General features: G+C 35.3%; 1 pseudogene; it reads left to right on the top strand.

The window, feature by feature from the left end:
* Positions 1-4,006: 4,006 nt before the first annotated feature.
* On the top strand, positions 4,007-17,972 carry LOC149782502 (general transcription factor II-I repeat domain-containing protein 2 pseudogene; annotated as a pseudogene).
* The last annotated feature ends 203 nt before the right edge of the window (positions 17,973-18,175 follow it).

Genomic DNA, 18,175 nt, shown 5'->3' with positions numbered 1-18,175 from the left:
ATCCCTTTATAGCGACCGAACACTATTGAACCTCAGCATTTCAATAGTATATGCATCCTGCTGGGAAAATAGAGGAAGGATTGTGGGCGTGTGTGAGTCGGAGAACACAAATTTGCCTAATCTCGGATTAGAACGTTTGCCTTAGATGTAAGATCTTCTAAGCTGACTATTATATAGTCTCAGTCAGGGACGCAATGCTTACTAATTAGTAATTCTGTGTACACTACACTGATTTCTAGAAAGCATCTTCTGAGTCAGTTTTCATAATCTCAAAGTGGGAAAATATAATAACATCACTTGGATCTCAAGGGACTTCATGGTTTACAAGTACAATTCCCCAATCAATAACACTGGTCAACAGTGAAATCATTACTGACTTGAAAAGGCCCTAATCTGTAGTATTTTGGTGTGCCGAACACGAATATAACCGTGAAAAATTTGTATTGGCTCTCGTTTTGAAGATATTCATATACCTCATTTTCTATGTTTCACTGTGTAAATTTCTCCAGTAGGACTGCAGCAACATCCGGAATAATGATGTAACATTGCATAATACCATCATGCTCACATCATCCACAGTTGATTGCATCATTTTCTGATGCAATGCAATACTAATGCCATGCGGCTGCTGAAGTAAGTTGACGTCAGCAGTGTACTATACATGTGTAGGCCTATTATACTAATACCAGACGGCTGCTGAAGCTGACGTAAGCAGTGTACTATATAAAGCCCAATCAGATAGGTTCAGCATTTAAAATATTTTAGACGTTGTGCGAGACAGTTCAAGCTACTGTTACATAAAACTTATTATTTTATCCATTTACGTACAATAAAGAACAGTAATGCCTCGAAAGTGTGTTAATACCGCGGACAATTTTTGCTATATTTGTTGGGAAGTGACATTTGCCAACCAGAAGAAAAGTATCAATTCTCAAGTGAAGAAGGCATATCATCTTTACTTCGGATGCAAGGTTGGTGACCAAGACAAGCCTTGGGCTCCGCATATATGCTGTGCTACATGTACAACACAGCTTTCACAGTGGTTGAATTGCAAAAGGTCATCAATGCCGTTTGCAGTCCCAATGGTGTGGAGAGAGCCAAGCAACCACCTAAATGACTGTTACACAGAATAACACAGGAAGAACTAAATGACCTGATTCGTGATTTGGACTTATCAAAGAACAAGGCAGAATTGCTAGGATCAAGACTCCAACAATGGAATCTTCTAGAAGAAGATGTCACAATTACTGCATATCGAAAGCGCCACCAGCAACTGGAGCCTTTCTTCAGAAAGGAAAGTAATCTGATATTCTGTTCCGATATTGAGGGCCTCATGAATGCTTTAAAAATCACTCATGACCCACAAGAATGGAGACTATTTGTGGACTCTTCGAAACTGAGTCTCAAGGCTGTGCTTTTGCACAATGGAAACATTCTTCCATCTATTCCAGTAGCGTATGCTGTCCACATGAAAGAGACATACGATAACTTAAGGCAGCTACTGAATTCCATTGAGTATAACAAGTACAGCTGGCACCTCTGTGGTGATTTGAAGGTAGTTGCCCTTTTAATGGGACTGCAGCAAGGATATACAAAATACATGTGTTTCTTATGCGAGTGGGATAGCCGAGCAAGGGAAATGCACTACATGAGGAAGGAATGGACTCACAGGCAGAATGTAGCCATTGGAGAGAAGAATATCCAACACCCAGCTCTGGTTGAGGCTCAGAAAATCTTGCTACCACCCCTTCACATCAAACTAGGTTTGATGAAGAACTTCGTGAAAGCCATTGACCGGACTTTGCCAGCATTCCGATACCTGCATGAAAAATTCCCTCGACTCAGCGAAGCAAAGATTAAAGAGGGAGTTTTTGTGGGTCCTCAGATTCGAGAGCTTTTCAAAGATGACCGGTTCAACAACTTGCTGGAAGGTGACGCGAAACAAGCATGGAATGCTTTTCGCCTAGTTTCTACAAACTTTCTCGGAAATGTTAGGGCAGAAAACTATAAGGAACTAGTAGAAGACATGTTGATGAAGTATAAGAAACTTGGCTGCAATATGTCTCTAAAGATTCACTTCCTTCATTCCCATTTGGATTTCTTTCCTAGCAACTGTGGTATTGTTAGTGATGAACACGGCGAACGTTTTCATCAAGATATCGCAACAATGGAACAAAGATACCAGGGAAAATGGTCCACTACAATGCTGGCTGACTACTGCTGGACACTCCTCAGAGATGCTCCCGAACAGCTGTACAAGAGACAGGCGAAGAAATCTAAGATGTAGTCAGTGACTTGATTTTTTATAGGTAGGCTATTACAGTTGACCTTTTACTATTGGAATGCATTTCGTTATGTAAACATTAATTTCTTGCAGATTACAAAAAAACTAGAGCCAATTTTGCAATTTGACTGTCATATTCGTGTTCAGCACATAAAAATTGATAAGAATTGACTAATTTTATTTCAGTAACATGACTTTTGTAAAAATTTGTTGTCCAGTGTAATAGATCGCAATGCCCTGGGTGAGGTTTTCTCAATAAATGGTGTTGAATTAGTTATGTTGCTGAAGAAATTAGACATATCAATTAAAAACGTATGGGACATAAAACCATGTTCTCTCTCATTCGATCAGTTCTATAATATATATATATATATATATATATATATATATATATATATATATATATATATATATATATATATATATATATATATATAATTTAGAGCACAATGAAGTGTGGTGAGCCAAGGAGTGATCATTTAAAGCAATTAATGAGGGTCCATCGTAGCATAAACGGGCTGACTGGCGAGTATCACGTAATGGCGGTTTGTTCAAAAACAGTGGAGCAAGACAGCTGAGAAAAATTGTTCTCATTTCCAAAAACAAGGAGATGACGAAACACATACTAATTTAACAGCCAATACATAATGAACACAATAACGTAGATGCAAACAGGCAACAAGCACAAATATCATGAAAACGGCACTAAAAAACGGAACAGCTTTTTCAAGCCGGTTAATCGATAGCGGCCATCGTGTTTTTAATCTCAAGCCTGTCGCTAAAGTGGGATGAAAGGGCTTATAATATCGCAGACAACATGTGAAAAGCACTCTACAGACATTAGGAAGAGCCTGTTGATAAAAAATAAGTGTTGACAATGCATCCTACAATTTACTAGCTAAATATTATTATAACAGATTATTATAACAGAGAGGGACGCCAACAGTATGGCAAGATATTTATCAGAAAGGGGAAGAAAACATTCAGTAAACATAAAACACACTCACTCACCAAACAAAACAATATTTATCGGACTTCAGAAAAACCAATAATAATTCGTAGTCTTGCAAACGGTTGCATATACTACACGAATTAATATATAATAACAAAAAAGGTGTGTTTTCCCCAAACCCCGAAGTTTTCCAAAACTTGCACTTGGCCCGAATATCTTTCATGAGATCCCAGTTAGCCATCACGTTTCAATCAGCTAAAAGTGTCAAACATGTGATTAAAATATCATGAATATAATCATATTTTTAATATTGTTTTGTTTAAAAAGGTTTAGCAGAAACTTTTGTGGGTGATGTGTGATTTGGACGTTTTAACGTAGCTTTAACAATTTTTCAGTCATATCGCTACGATGTCAGCAGTGTGGCAATTTATAGTGATGTCTAGCACTGGGGCATCATGCCGCAGACATGTAGCATGATGTCCCACCCAGTCACATTATTAGCCAAGCGCGGCAACTGTTAGTACCATTTTTGTAAGTCTTTGGTATGACTCGGCCGGGAATCGACGACCTCCCGCATCCGAGGCGGACGCTCTAACCACTAAGCCACCGCAGCGGTCACAAATTTCCGTACATTTCTCACTGACAGTATACACCATATGTGTCAAACTCAATGCCCGCGGGCCACATCAGGCCCGGCGTACAATTATATCAGGCCCGAGAGGTCTTGACCGGCGTACAATTATATCCGGCCCGAGAGAGAATTTTAGGCTATGGTGTTTCCCAATGCACACTTTGCTGAAAAACTTAGCTTACTTCGCGCCGAGTTCGCACGGCGCTTTAGTGACTTTGAAGCACAGAAAAGTAATTTCGAGCTGTTTCGTAACCCATTTGCCATAGACGTGGAAACTGCACCTGTAAATTTGCAGATGGAGCTAATAGAGCTGCAGTGTAATGGGACACTAAAGGCAAAGTACGACACTGTGGGGCCTGCACAGTTCACTCGTTTCATTCCTGAAGAGATGCCCCAGCTTCGTCTACATGCGGCTCGAACCTTGAGCATGTTTGGTAGCACATATCTGTGTGAGCAGCTGTTTTCTGTGATGAAGATTAACAAAACATCACACAGGAGTCGTCTCACTGATGAACACTTGCAGTCCATCATGAGAATCTCAATGACACAGAACATTACTCCCAACATAAACGAACTTGTAGCCAAGAAAAGATGCCAAACATCCAGCTCTGACAAATTGGCATAAGAGCGAAAATGGGTATGCCAATGATTTTTTATTATTAAAACTTTTTTCTGTTTTAATTTATATTAATGTTTGAAAAAGGTTTAATTTTCCGCTTATTGAATGTTTATCCTGTTCGGCCCGCAACCTTACGTGTGATTTGAGTTTTGGCCCGCTGAGCGATTGAGTTTGACACCCCTGGTATACACGGTACCGTGGAGCATGCCACAGGAAATAATTACCGCTGTAAACTGGCATATCAGTAACACTAGGCATCTCTCGTACGTGCATACGTACATAGTTATACTTTGTTACTTGGAGCAAAAACATAATAAAGGGACACAATGAATATGTACTTGAAACAAGTATGTCATTCTTGAAACAAGTATGTCATTATAGGTACGTTACATGGGCCCCGAGTGGCCGAGTGGTCTAAAGCGCTCTCCGTTACGGATCACTGCCATCTCACCTCTGTCGGCGTGGGTTCGAGTCTTGGACTCGGTCAATGTGGGTATGTGAGAAAGCTTGCCAGTAGCTTTCTCGTGGGTCGGTGATTCTTTCCGGGGGTTTCTCGGGGTTTTCCTCCACCATTAATACTGCCCGCCATACATAGCCTATCATGTGCTGAAAAATGGCGTTAAACCCCACAACAGCAACAACATAGGTACGTTACACGAAGGCATGAAATTCATCTAAAAAGGACTAACCCAATTAGACTTATGTTGTAGATGTAAATCAGTTGTTTGAGACCTAGTTTGAGAGTCTCTATTAAGCCCATTTCCTCATATGCATTTACGATTAAGTATGACCTATATTTTACAAATTAATTTACTAAAATATGTCATATGCGTCTGCCCTAAATTGTTACACAGCATACTGTTTTATAAATGTCAAGTATTCATAATTAAACTTGACAGAAGATAGCCTCTCCATAACAGGACAGTAACATGTTAGACGACTAAATATATGTATGACCGGACTTCATGAAAATGTACGAACTTTGAATGTATGAATGAGTCTAACGCACTGGCTTATTTTTATCTTTTATTAGGGAAATTACTAACAAGAACTTCTAAAAATGTGCTACAGACGTCTGTCCTAAATGAGTCATATGTTACAAAGTATATTGTCAATAATGTTACTGAAAGTTGTAGGCAACATGGCTATTTTATTAATTGTGGCTGTAAGTAGACTTTTCAGAAATATGAGAATTATCATGAATGATATGTACGCGTTTATAGTCAACTAATTTATTAATGTATAATGAGTTTAAGGAGACAGTACCTTTTTCGTCTTTATACTTATTGCAATATAAATTATATAAAAACATTAATAATGATAATAATGATAATAATAATAATAATAATAATAGGAGCAGTGGTTGACAAAGAATAATAATGATGTACGAATGAACAATATATCGTTAGATTTCTTAAACAGTTTTTATCTACGAACCAGGAAAATGCTTTTAAGAGACTCAGAGAAGATCAAGAGATTTTTAACAGTTTGACGGAATATTGTTCAGAGCTTCAGAAGACTCTGGAAACTAAGCTATACTAACCATTCCACTGAACACAACAAAATATGGCAGCAACAGAATTGCCTTCTCAACGGACCCTGTCTCTGATCGTCACTCTTCCTAACATTGAGAATCTACAGCTATGCCAGAACTACCGAACATTCAAGATCAGCAATCACCCAAGCAAGGTTATGCTTAAGAACTGCATAATATTTTCTATTCGAATTCTAGAATTGTTAAGATAAATTTCGTAAGACTTCTTTTTTATGTCCAAATTGTTTTTTTAGACTTGTATCTCAATCTTCATAACCAATGCAACATATTGTCGTTAGAAAAAAGGCATTCTGAAAAAGCTGATATATTTTAAACAGTATTTATTTAGGCAACCCATCTCAGAAACTACCCACAAAAAGAAGACCATGAAGACATTGATCATTAAGTATATTGCATACGCTTATTTGGAACTCTCTAAATTAATAATAATATTTACTTGAACAATGTGTCTGACGTGCGTAATGAAGTCAATGGGTTGCACACATAGAAAATACTGATAATATGTAAGAAATAAAAACAATTGCGCATAAAATATTATAAGAATATCAAATAGTAACTTACAGAAAAGACATGATACTATATACTTTAAAGACAGTAAATGAGACAAAAATGAAGTCAAGCTGTTGGCCTGCTGGCGCTGATAGTGTTTGTGGATAGAATGGATGAAGGATTTTCAGGTTCAGAGGAGTTGGTAAATATATATATATATATATATATATATATATATATATATATATATATATATATATATATATATATATATACAAATAATATTCGATATTATTATTTGTATTTAAATATCAATTCTGCCTACTATTATCAAGTATTCTTCTATAGAATCCAGGGATAGCACTTTCCGTTTTGTCTGGTGTATATTTACAATTCTCTCTCTCTCCCGAGAGAGAGAGAGAATTATAAATATACATATATAATAATAATAGTAATAATAATAATAATAATAATGATAATAATAATGAGGACTTTGTATAGCGCCTAATCTTGAGAAGCTCTAAGCGCTTTATAACATTAGACAACACCTATAAGATAAAAAAACATATAATGATATGATTACAAAAACAAACACCATAAAATTAGAAAACATTAAAAAACGTGCAGAGAATATTTAAGGTAGGAAACATTATTAGGTCTTTAAGTTTGTTCTTGGAGTCGAAATAAGTGAGTTTTGAGAGCCCTCTTGAATGTGATCACTGTGTCTTTGTGTCTAAGTTCAGTGGGCAATTCATTCCACGTTGCTGGGCCTTGGTATGCAAATGAACGCTGTCCACATGACTTTGTTTTCATAGTGGGAATAATAAGTATACGATTGTCAGAAGAGGAGTGTAAGTATCTTGCTTGTGTGTACACTTGGGTGAGGTCGGATAGGTATGTTGGACAAGAGTCCGGCAGTGAAACGTAGCACAGAGAAGAAATTTCGTGTTTGATTCTGGATCGAATGGATAGCCAGTGTAGGGTACAGAGCAGCGGGGAGGTGTGCTCTGATCGTGGTATTCTAAGTATGATCAGAGCAGCCGTGTTTTGAACATTTTGAAGTTTCTGGAGCAGACATTGAGATGAACCAGACGGAACTGAGTTACAATAGTCCAGTCTTGAAAGTACTAATGAACACTCAAATGTTTTAGTGGCATCAACTGAAGGATATTTGCGAATGAGCTGATGCGTCTCAGCTCAAGATATGCAGCCTGGCATATGTTCATAACATGTTGGTGCAATGTGAGAGTACTGTCCAGAGTAACACCTAGGTTTCGTACTGATTGTGTGAATTTAATGTTGATGTTGCTGATATTTATTGTTTGAGGTAAAGGATGTGAATGAGAACGTTTTTGTGTTGTGATCATAATGGCCTCAGTTTTATCATCATTCAACTGCAGCGTGTTACATGTCATCCATGATTTCACATCAGAAATGCACCTCTCTACACCTTGGATGGTAGCATCAACTTCAGTTTGGTGGCTAGATTTGTATATTTGTATACATACATACATACATACATACATAAAAGTGATGTAACTGTTTAGTGTGATGATACCACAAGTGACTAACAAATCTTTTAATTGTAATCATGTACTTTTTGCTCCATCTTCAAATCACTTGGTTAATCTCAAGGGATGGCAAAGGGTTACCAGTTAATATCGAAGTTATGTATACTATCGGGGGAAAAACTTTTCTTTTCTAGGATGTCTAATGGCAAGAGAAAATGCTTTGTCGTGTATTGTTTGCCTCTTGAACATCTAGTGTTAAATGAGAAATACGTTTGCCAAAAAAATCATTGTTTAATCAACTACAAAATAATCGACATCTTGTGTACATAATATGTGATAAACTTTCAGCTTCATACAAATACAGTGAGATTGTTACTACATTCCTACTGACGTAGCATTGTAAAGATTATATTTGCTTCGAGTTTCGAGAGGAAGGAATGTCTATTGTTCAGTTGCGCACCATATTTTGGTTTAAATGAAGTTTTTGTATAGATATGATCTAGTGAAAGTTTTTATAAGGTTCAATATTTCACGAAATTATTTATTACGTACCTGTTGGACGATTGGCGGAACCAATTTCCGCATCTATCAAGAGTCCAACTGTGATACATATTTAAATAACGATATCATTTCTCTATTTGTAATGCATTGTTGAGAGCCTTTCTCATTTTCTCCAGCCTAAGTGTAGCATATGATGTAGATTTTGTTTTTCGTCAATACAATTGTACATGCTACAGCTTGCAGTTTGTCTATGCCATTTTTTTAATACTGCATGCAGTCATCCGAGGTAATAAACTGTCACCACCAATTAAGTTTAACAAAGGTGAAACTAAGAAACTATAAATGATTTTCTATCAAGTTTGATTTTGTATGTTTAACCTATTCCACACAATCTTTCTTCGTATATGTATATGCCAAAATTGAAGGATTTCATCCCATTTTAGGCCCAAGTAATTAGAAGAACTGAGTTTCTTAATAATCTCATCCTTTATCAAAAGAGATTCAATAATTTTACTGAGACACCATTCTTTTCCATTAAAGAGATTTTCTTGATATGGTCATTGAATTGGTTCAGTATGATTAAAATCAACTAGCGACTAATTAGCCCACAAATTGATTTTAGGTAGGACATAATTCAAACTACACGCAACAAGGTTTGACAGATCACTGAAGCACACCTGCCCTAGTGTGCTTTGGACTGAAATAAAACCTTTTAGTGCAAGTGATTGCGTACTTTTGGGGAAAAAAATAATTTAAAAATATTATTTCTAAACTATGAAAGTATTTCATCATAAATTCCAATATTACTATGTTTGTGTATTAAACCTTTTTGTTAGACTTTGTGTAAGGTCATACCAATATGCCTTTCTAATGTCCTTGCTTCTTATACCGCCATGCAAACAAATATAGCACATATCACAAAGTTTCAAAGGAGTTAAGTATTTTTAAGGCAAAACCAGATTAAATATGACCAATTGTGCTGCTGACTGTAAGAAAGATGTGCAACTGTTTGGAGACACATTTTTGAAATATTTTACCGACACAACTTAGCAGATAAAAGGGTAAGCAATTTTGAGTGACACTGGTCTCTAATGAATCCAACGTTGCAGTAATTTTGTTATATGAAACGATTCTAGACTGCAATGTACCTGAATGTTCTATAGTAAGGTTTCGCTGGAAAATGAGATCGACGCCAGAGCATGGATGAAGGGATAGTCAGGTACGTTTCAAACAATGTAACATACACGAGAATAAATAGTTTCGAAATATCCACTGTTGAATCAATATGGATTGAGTTAAGGTTTCTCAGTTGTAAATCTATATATATCGGCTCTGTTTAACAACATACAAACTCACGCTCATCATGGACTGACCAAATCGAACACGAACTAGTGGTTGCTTTAGCTTTAAACAACGAAGTAATTAATGATCATTGAAGACTTAAATTATGTTTTCCTCTCCAATAATAACATTAAATTCATTCATATCCTTCAACTGCACGACCTTGCACAGGTAATGAACTCTCTAGGAAGAGTAACCTATACTTTTACACTGTTAAATCACATCTACACTAAATGATAAACGTACCCTCTTTCTCTATTGGTGATCACTATTACCATATGTGCAATTGGTAAGCAAAGAAAAATAATTTACAGTCCTATATGCAATACCGAGGCTTTAAAAAAATTCTTGAAAATGAATTTCTCATTGTACCACTTCAAAACATTAACTCAATAACATTCTCTAATACATACCCAGATTTTTACGTTTCTATCTGAAACCACCGTTTCATTACTATCCTAAATAAACATGCTCCCATACTCCCACGCTCCCATGCAATCACAAAGAAATAAACGATCTAGTAGTAGTAGTAGTAATAGTAGTAGTAGCAGCAGTAGTAGTAGTAGTAATAGTAGTAGTAGCAGTATTGGTATTTCCAACCTCTTTAACATTATATAGTTTGGTGGAGAATTGTTGAAATGTTCTGATAAATATCGGGATATGTGTGTGTCTTTCTTAAGTAGCCCAGAGTGGGTCTTTTTAGAACCTTGTGCATAGCTAATGTTAATATTCCATAAGGCGTATAATACATCATATTTGCTAATGTGAATATTATTATTATGGCCAATATCAGGAAGAAACACAAAAGGCAGGGTAGTGAAGGCATCATCTTTATAATTTTATTTTAAAATAGCTTTATGAAATAAATTTGCTTTATCAAGTCAAGACGGAAAATAGTATGTAGCAGAAGTTGAGACTAATTTTGTAATTGGTTCCGACGTGTGTTGGCTCTATTTCACCAACCTTTAGGGTCATTTATATTCTTAAGATACACACATTTGGTACTTTTTGCTGGATTTGTAACTCTGGTTGTAATAACTTTAGTTCAGTGTAAAGAAAAACTCGTTCTAATAGCCAACTGTGGATTCTTTTTCTTTGCCAATTTTGTTTTTTCTAATAGTTTTGTGCACCAAGAGAGGAACTGTGAATATCGGAAGGTAAAGCCACTAAGATCGTGCCAGGTTTTACAGACCTGTTCATCTCTAGACACAAAATCTCATTTAGCAATGTATGAGAAGACACTACATTTAGCAATTCTGCTTAGAGCTATGTTACCAAGTAGTCATACTATATGTGGAACAATAAACAGGCTCATGGTCGCTACAGTAATGATCTAAGATACGTCTTCATTACACTTCTTTTAATCTCTCGTGTGTATTCAATCGATCAATTTGGAGCAATGGTTAGGAATAATGGTGGGTTTGTCGATCAGTTGGATTAAATAGAAGGAATTTATGACATTGGTCTTTATACATTTACTTAATACTATGATGTTTTTTGGTGAAATCAGATTTTTTCTTGCTCAAGGGCGAGTTCGACCAATGTCCGATTATCGAATCTTAGTAGTGCATAAAGAGTTCCAGTTAAAAGCTTTCTTCCATTCAACATTAATGCTGCCCAAAACTCTTGATGGTTTGGTGCTGATAAAGGGACTGTCATTTCTGAATGCATAGTTACACATCCTAATTCCTGTTTCTATCGAGATGAATTTGTGGCTAAATTCATGTATTCATATGTCTTCTGTTGGAGTTAATCTTTTTAAACAAGTCTCGCTGATTATAATACTATCGATCTTATGCATCTCTAAGCTTATGTGGCCAGTATTATTGTACATGCATTGATTGTTAACATGAGAAAATGAAATTCCTCTTTGCTAATTAGTTTCAATGTTGTTGGGAAATAAGAGCAACAAGCCGAGAAAAGGTGACAGTCTTCAAATTGCACGTGTATAATTGTGCTCAGATCTTTTAATTCCGATAAGTACATGCTGCTACTCGTGGCAAAATAGTAGAATAGAAGTAATTTTCTAAGGTAAAATTGATGTTAGAATAAAATGCAAATTAATTTATCGCATCTAATTTCAACAAATATTGGCTTGGATTTCCTGGATTATGGGCGCCTGGATTAATGAGATAAATCTGTACGCAAGAGCAATTTTTATCATTTCTTCCCAGCACGTTTGCATTAGAAATGTAATAGAATGTATCACTAATGTGAGCGCCTGTTAACATCGTTCTTTTTTAGCTCTCTCACGCTTATTTCAAATCTTCTCCTAACGCAATTATAAAAAGAAGGCTTAATATTAGTATTGATTCAAACCCATCCATTGTTCAGTTAGAGGTGTTATTTGAGTTGATATGATTCCATCGGATTATATTGTGTATCGCATATATGCATTCCTCGCCTTAGCTAATAGACTCGAAATAATAAGCTGTTTTGTTGTCTGCCTCATTACATGCAGCTCTCCAGATAAAAACACCGCAAAACAGTTTCTTGTACAAGCGTAACCATCTGCAAACTTGTCTAACAGAAGCACATTTCTACTATTTTTTTCATTTGATGAATGATGGTTTAGCGATTGGAGTAGGGAGAGGGGGTGATTGTGAGAAAGAATGACAACCACCTAGCAGAAAGAACGCTGTAATGCTCCAATTGAAGCATCACTAATTCAGAAGAGCTTAAAAGGGTTATTACAATTACACGGTGGAAAGTTACCAAGAATCAATCAAACTGAAATATGTCATTTCCAAGACGCGCCAGTCTGTAGAATTAACATAAAAAAATCCAATGTATCATTAATATTTACTTTAATGGAAAAGAAGTGTCTCAGTAAAATTATTAAATCAAACTCAAACTGTTACGACTACTTGACCTTAAATTAGGTAACAGAAAATAGCGAAAGTATCCATTTTAGTAAAAATAAGCAAACAATTGAGTTCCCTAGAGTTCAAAGTGCAAATTTAAAAGTAACTTACAGTATTATGAATTAAATCCCAAATGATCCCAAAAGCTATAGCACAAGTCAAAAAATATAGTGTTCTGAATACATTGCAGTATTATTCCGAACGAATTACAATCTGGAATGTGCTGATTTGCTATTAGCTTTGAATGTACTAATATACGAATGGCCTTGATGTATCTCAATGATACACAGTAGTCCATAATGTAATTGAATGAATTCATAACAATTCCAAACATAGTGATTTAGTTCTAAAGTCAACGAATACACTTTGTAATTCCAATGAACAAATTAAACAAATAAATTCTTCTCAAATTATCACTCAACAACATTAAACACTTATTCCAATAGACATGTTAAAAAAGAATGAAATATTCGGATGCAAGCAGTCTTATGAAGATTTCCACTTGACCTGTGTTGCAGTGGCCAGTTTCAAAAAATATTCTCTCCTCTTAGTGGAAATTTCCACTAAATTCATCCAAAAAATGTCAGGTCTGTATGCTTACGTTTTAGCAGCCAACCTTTAAGAGATCAGGTAGACCATATAATTTCCAAGGGGAAAATCAATTACCTAACACAAATCCAAGTAAACATGGCCAAAAACATTATCCTAAAGTTTAATATACACCACTAATGGACAAAAATTGGCAATGAAACATGTTTATAAATAAAATGGCCCGTTTAAACTACAGTCATGGACAAAAGATAAACACATATTATAGGTATACATAAAAAACAAAATACTGATCAAAGTTGTTGACGTGGGCAAAAAACAAAATGGCTCCTTCGTTTATTTGGTTGAATTGGGGTTTCTAAATGGGAAAACCATGGAGAACCAAATACTATGCTCAAGAAAACCTGGTTTTAACCTCATGCCGTCCCCTCTGAATGAGGCGGGGATATAAAATCTGTTTACAACGTTGGTTTATCGTGTTAAATGAAGCAAATAAATCAATAATTAAGTTGCTGGATAATAAGAGGTAATTTGCCAACTGTACTACACCTTTAACGCGTTTAATCAGTTTTCATCCACTATAAACTGGTCAATCTGCTTATGAAAGTTGTTCGTCTATCATGTGGTCATCAGACACTTTATGTTTATCTCAAAACCTATGACTCATCAATTTCTGTCCTTCAAAATTGTATGGAATGGCATAACCCACTGGCACAGCCTTTATTTTATAACTTTTAACACCACTAGAGCTGTGTGGTTTTGTTTCATAACGTGTTGCTGTGCTGTACCTGTGCTTTTTCATGAGGACCAATGACCTGTCGGGCAGGGATTCATCATAACTGATTCAGAACTAACTATCCAGTGTTACTTTTTTCATAAACCATGAAGATTAGTAGTCGACTGTTCCTATTTTTACTTGTTTTTACCCTTTTCAGTTTTGTACTTTTTGAAGATCGCTGGACAACCCGACTTATTGTTTCCCCTAAGGTTAGACCCCTTTCGCCTAATTCATTGACCAATTTTTGGCCACTTAACCAACTTTGACTAATATTTGTATGGAGATCTAATACTTGTTTCAAGCACCTAACTTTGGCTCAAAAACCTAGACTACCTTATGTTTATTTTTATATTTTGTATCTCCTTCAAAGATCTCCCAGAGATTACGTACTGTTGGAGGTTAAATAAGTTTTGATGCTGAATATGATATATCAAGTTCAAGGTCATATGTCATATATAAATGCCAATAGTTGTTTTGATGGGGGGCCGGACAACTTATCAACGAATTCCCCTATAAACATTTAAATGGTCATGGAAACAAATAATCAAATGAATGATAGAAAATATGATGTCTTGGAGTGACGATTACAAATCTTAGAGGAGGATTTAGAAATATCAGCAAATATGAATGTCTATTTTAAAAAGTATCACCTTGCACCAGAAAACAAAATCTAATAAAGATGATTTATATACTTTTCAAAATAAATTGACAGCTGATAAAATGGATTCAAAAACACTGGTAGCTAAACTAGCATGTAACTTAAAAATCAAAGAAAGATATGTTATAGGCTACGTAATTTGAAGTTATATTGAAACAATCCTGACTACCTGTCAACTTGTATTCTTATAAAGTGCATTTGCACATATCATTAAAGTTGGAGATAATTTGTTTACATTCCCTTCATATTCGAAAGTTGTACCTCTGTTTCCAATGCAAATAATAGTAACTGCAGTAACAGTTTTTGATATATGACCCTTGCACAAAGGAAAAGTAATTTGATACAATATGTAAATCATATAAAAATGATTTGTTTAAATATTTATCATCTGGGTAAAGATTTTTGAAGCCCAGTGTGTACGTGACATGATTGTAAACTGTTATCACTTGCCTTCTATTTTGAGAGAGAAATATGCAAATGTAAATATGCACTGTCACTGTGTCGTCATCAACATAGCCGTCTGCTATCCATTGGAAATTTAGTATTGGCATTATCGAATTTCCTACTCAGTTTCATGTATCATTTTGAAATCACAAATTTCCATCCATTTTGTAGCGGTTGTGTCATTTAGATGTCGAAATAATATAGCAAACACAACGACACACTTTGTTGTTATAAAACGACACAGAGTGTCGCATTTAACTCAAGCGTCACACTATAGACATCCGGTTTCAGACTGTGTCGCTCAAAACGACAAACTGTGTCGCAGCCAACCCACGCGACACACTATTGACATCCGGTTCCAGACTGTCACTCAGAACGACAAACTGTATCTCAGCCAACAAACGGACATAAAACAATTAATTTTACTACATGTTCTCTACATTTGTTTCTCAGTACTAACCTTTCCACTGTGTGACAATAAATACAAATCATATGTTAATCTAAAATACCTTCAAAGATGACTTCACGGTGAAGTTCTCGTCAAAGGTTGACCTGCTCTTTTTTAAGATGCTGGACTGTCAACATAGCAGCATGTAAACAGAACACAGATTTCACTTCCGGATGATCACCAAGGCCTTATTACTCACTGTGCACTGTCGCCGAAATACACACAGACAACAACACCCTGAGCTCATATTCTCAAGAATAAACAATTACCTTTAAATCCCTACCAAAAAAAGCATAAACAAAACTCTTCTATCACCACCAAAATAAGAGAGGGAAAAATGTTCTAAAAATTGACTAGAACTACATTCGTGGGTACTGAACTGGAAGTATTAATAGTGACCCGATTCCAAATGCGATACACTATTAACATCCAGTTCTAGACTGTGCTTCTACCATATTCACCATAGGACTATAAAACACAAACCCGGGTCTGGTTCCGAACCTTGATTGGATGCACAAATTCATTACCACTTCGGTACGTCATATGAACAAATTTTAAGAACTATCAACTATTTTTCTGTGTAAGATTAGCTTGGGAATTGGGATTATCTGAGTTAGAGATTATGTGAATTAGGACAAATTGAACATTTATGCTGATTTTCACGTGCAATTTACCACTGCAACTAGTATTATTATTTCAACATGCTTTATCAAACATCTGTTCTGCATATTTGCAAATATTATATTTCACCACTTGAGTACCAAAATTTTGTGAGAAAACACAAACAAGCCTGGTAGTCATATAATAAGCTGTGTTGACTATTTATATTTGTTTTGTTTTGTGCTTTCTCATCTAAATAAGAACTTGTGTGGCGAACACACCATTTCTTGACACTGCAATACACTGGAGAGATCTAGTAACTGAAAAAGGCGCGAACTGTCGATCTGTTCCATTTTATTTGACCTTAACCCTTGACACGTTACAATATTATATCAGGAGCCGTGCCTTTAGCCATACATGAAGATGAATACATAGTTAAGAATACAGTTAAATGCTGAGTTTGAACAACATATTTATATATTAATGGAAAATGTCATAATCAGACAACATAATGAAAATTTAAGAAAGAGAACTAATTTAAAAATATGTACGGACGAAATTAAATAGTATCCATGTCAAAATAATAACGTTTGCAACAGAAACAAAAATAGATGAACATAGTGATACAGTTACTTCATCGAAAAGACAAAACGTTAAACAAGAAAATGTATGGCGCTTTAGAGTGCTAGAAGTGACGTCTACTACAACAGTCTTTAAAACAAATATAGCATTAAATATGAACCTTTTAATGAGTGCCATTTGTCCCTACAATTTAGTAAGGCTGAGCAAGTGGTCCTACAAATTAAATGAACACGAAGAACACCTAGCCAGTGGCTTTGAACAAATATGTCAAATTGCCTATGGTCTATGGATTGCCATAATATTTTAAAGGATAGGAATGAGGTGGTCGATAGATTTTTTAAAACTTAAATAAACTAATGCCGCATGATAGTAAGAAATAGTTTCAAAACTGACCTGTTAAGTATGCTGTTGAAAGTGGATACAAAATAGTTAACCGGTTTAAGTGAATATTACTAGCTTTTTATCTCTGAACCCACATTATATACTTTCTAATGTGTAAAACCAAACAAGTAAACCAACTCAAAGAAGCTAAGACTCTTACGACTAGAAAGCCATCTCCACTCGCATGTTGGAAAAAAATTAATTTTCTTTTTAACAAAGAAGACTGAAACGCCTGATATATCAACTGATATTCAAAATTTTGAAATTCAAAGTGGTCTTTAAAAGACTACTTAAATCAATCTTCAAGAAAAGAACATTTTAGTATTTCAGTCAGCTTTAAAAGTTTATTTGATAAGTAAAAATATATCATGAAAAATTAACTTCTTGAACTATTGATAAAAAATCGGACATAATGGTGACACACAAATACTTGCATAGCAGTGTACTAACCTCCCTCTGTCCCAATCATACCTTTATTAGCAGTTTATGCTGTTGACATTAAATATTATAAATACATATTAAATAGAGACAATTGATTCAATAGTGAAAGCTTATATCGATCGCGATATATGTCTCGACTCCACCAACACTACATTAATTTCACTTCATGATCTCTAATTTCCACCATGTACCTTGATTGATAAATAACATATCCCTATCGATCAATGCATTCAAATTATACATGAGTTCACTCATCCAATAATTTCACAAAACATGATTATTATTGTTGTTTCAATTTCCAACTTTTTTTATTGCAGCACCCATCAGAAGTGGGTCCAATATAGAAGTAAAGGTATTGTCATTGTCACGTGCATCTTACAGAATTATTACTAACCCCTGAGTAGGACGGACAATTTAAAGATTAAGTAACTTCGAACCCCAAGTAAGGAAAGCCGACGGTTTAGGCGATAAAATATAAAATTAATAAGGTGAGCACTGTAGCATTTTAATAAACTATATCACGGTATTCAACATTTACATGACGATT

The sequence above is a fragment of the Sinohyriopsis cumingii genome, chromosome 15, assembly GCF_028554795.1.
Source record: "Sinohyriopsis cumingii isolate HCF-2022 chromosome 15, ASM2855479v2, whole genome shotgun sequence".
Taxonomy (NCBI): Eukaryota; Metazoa; Mollusca; class Bivalvia; order Unionida; family Unionidae; genus Sinohyriopsis; species Sinohyriopsis cumingii.
Note: the sequence above shows the minus strand (reverse complement) of the source record. Positions and strands in the feature narration are given on the sequence as shown.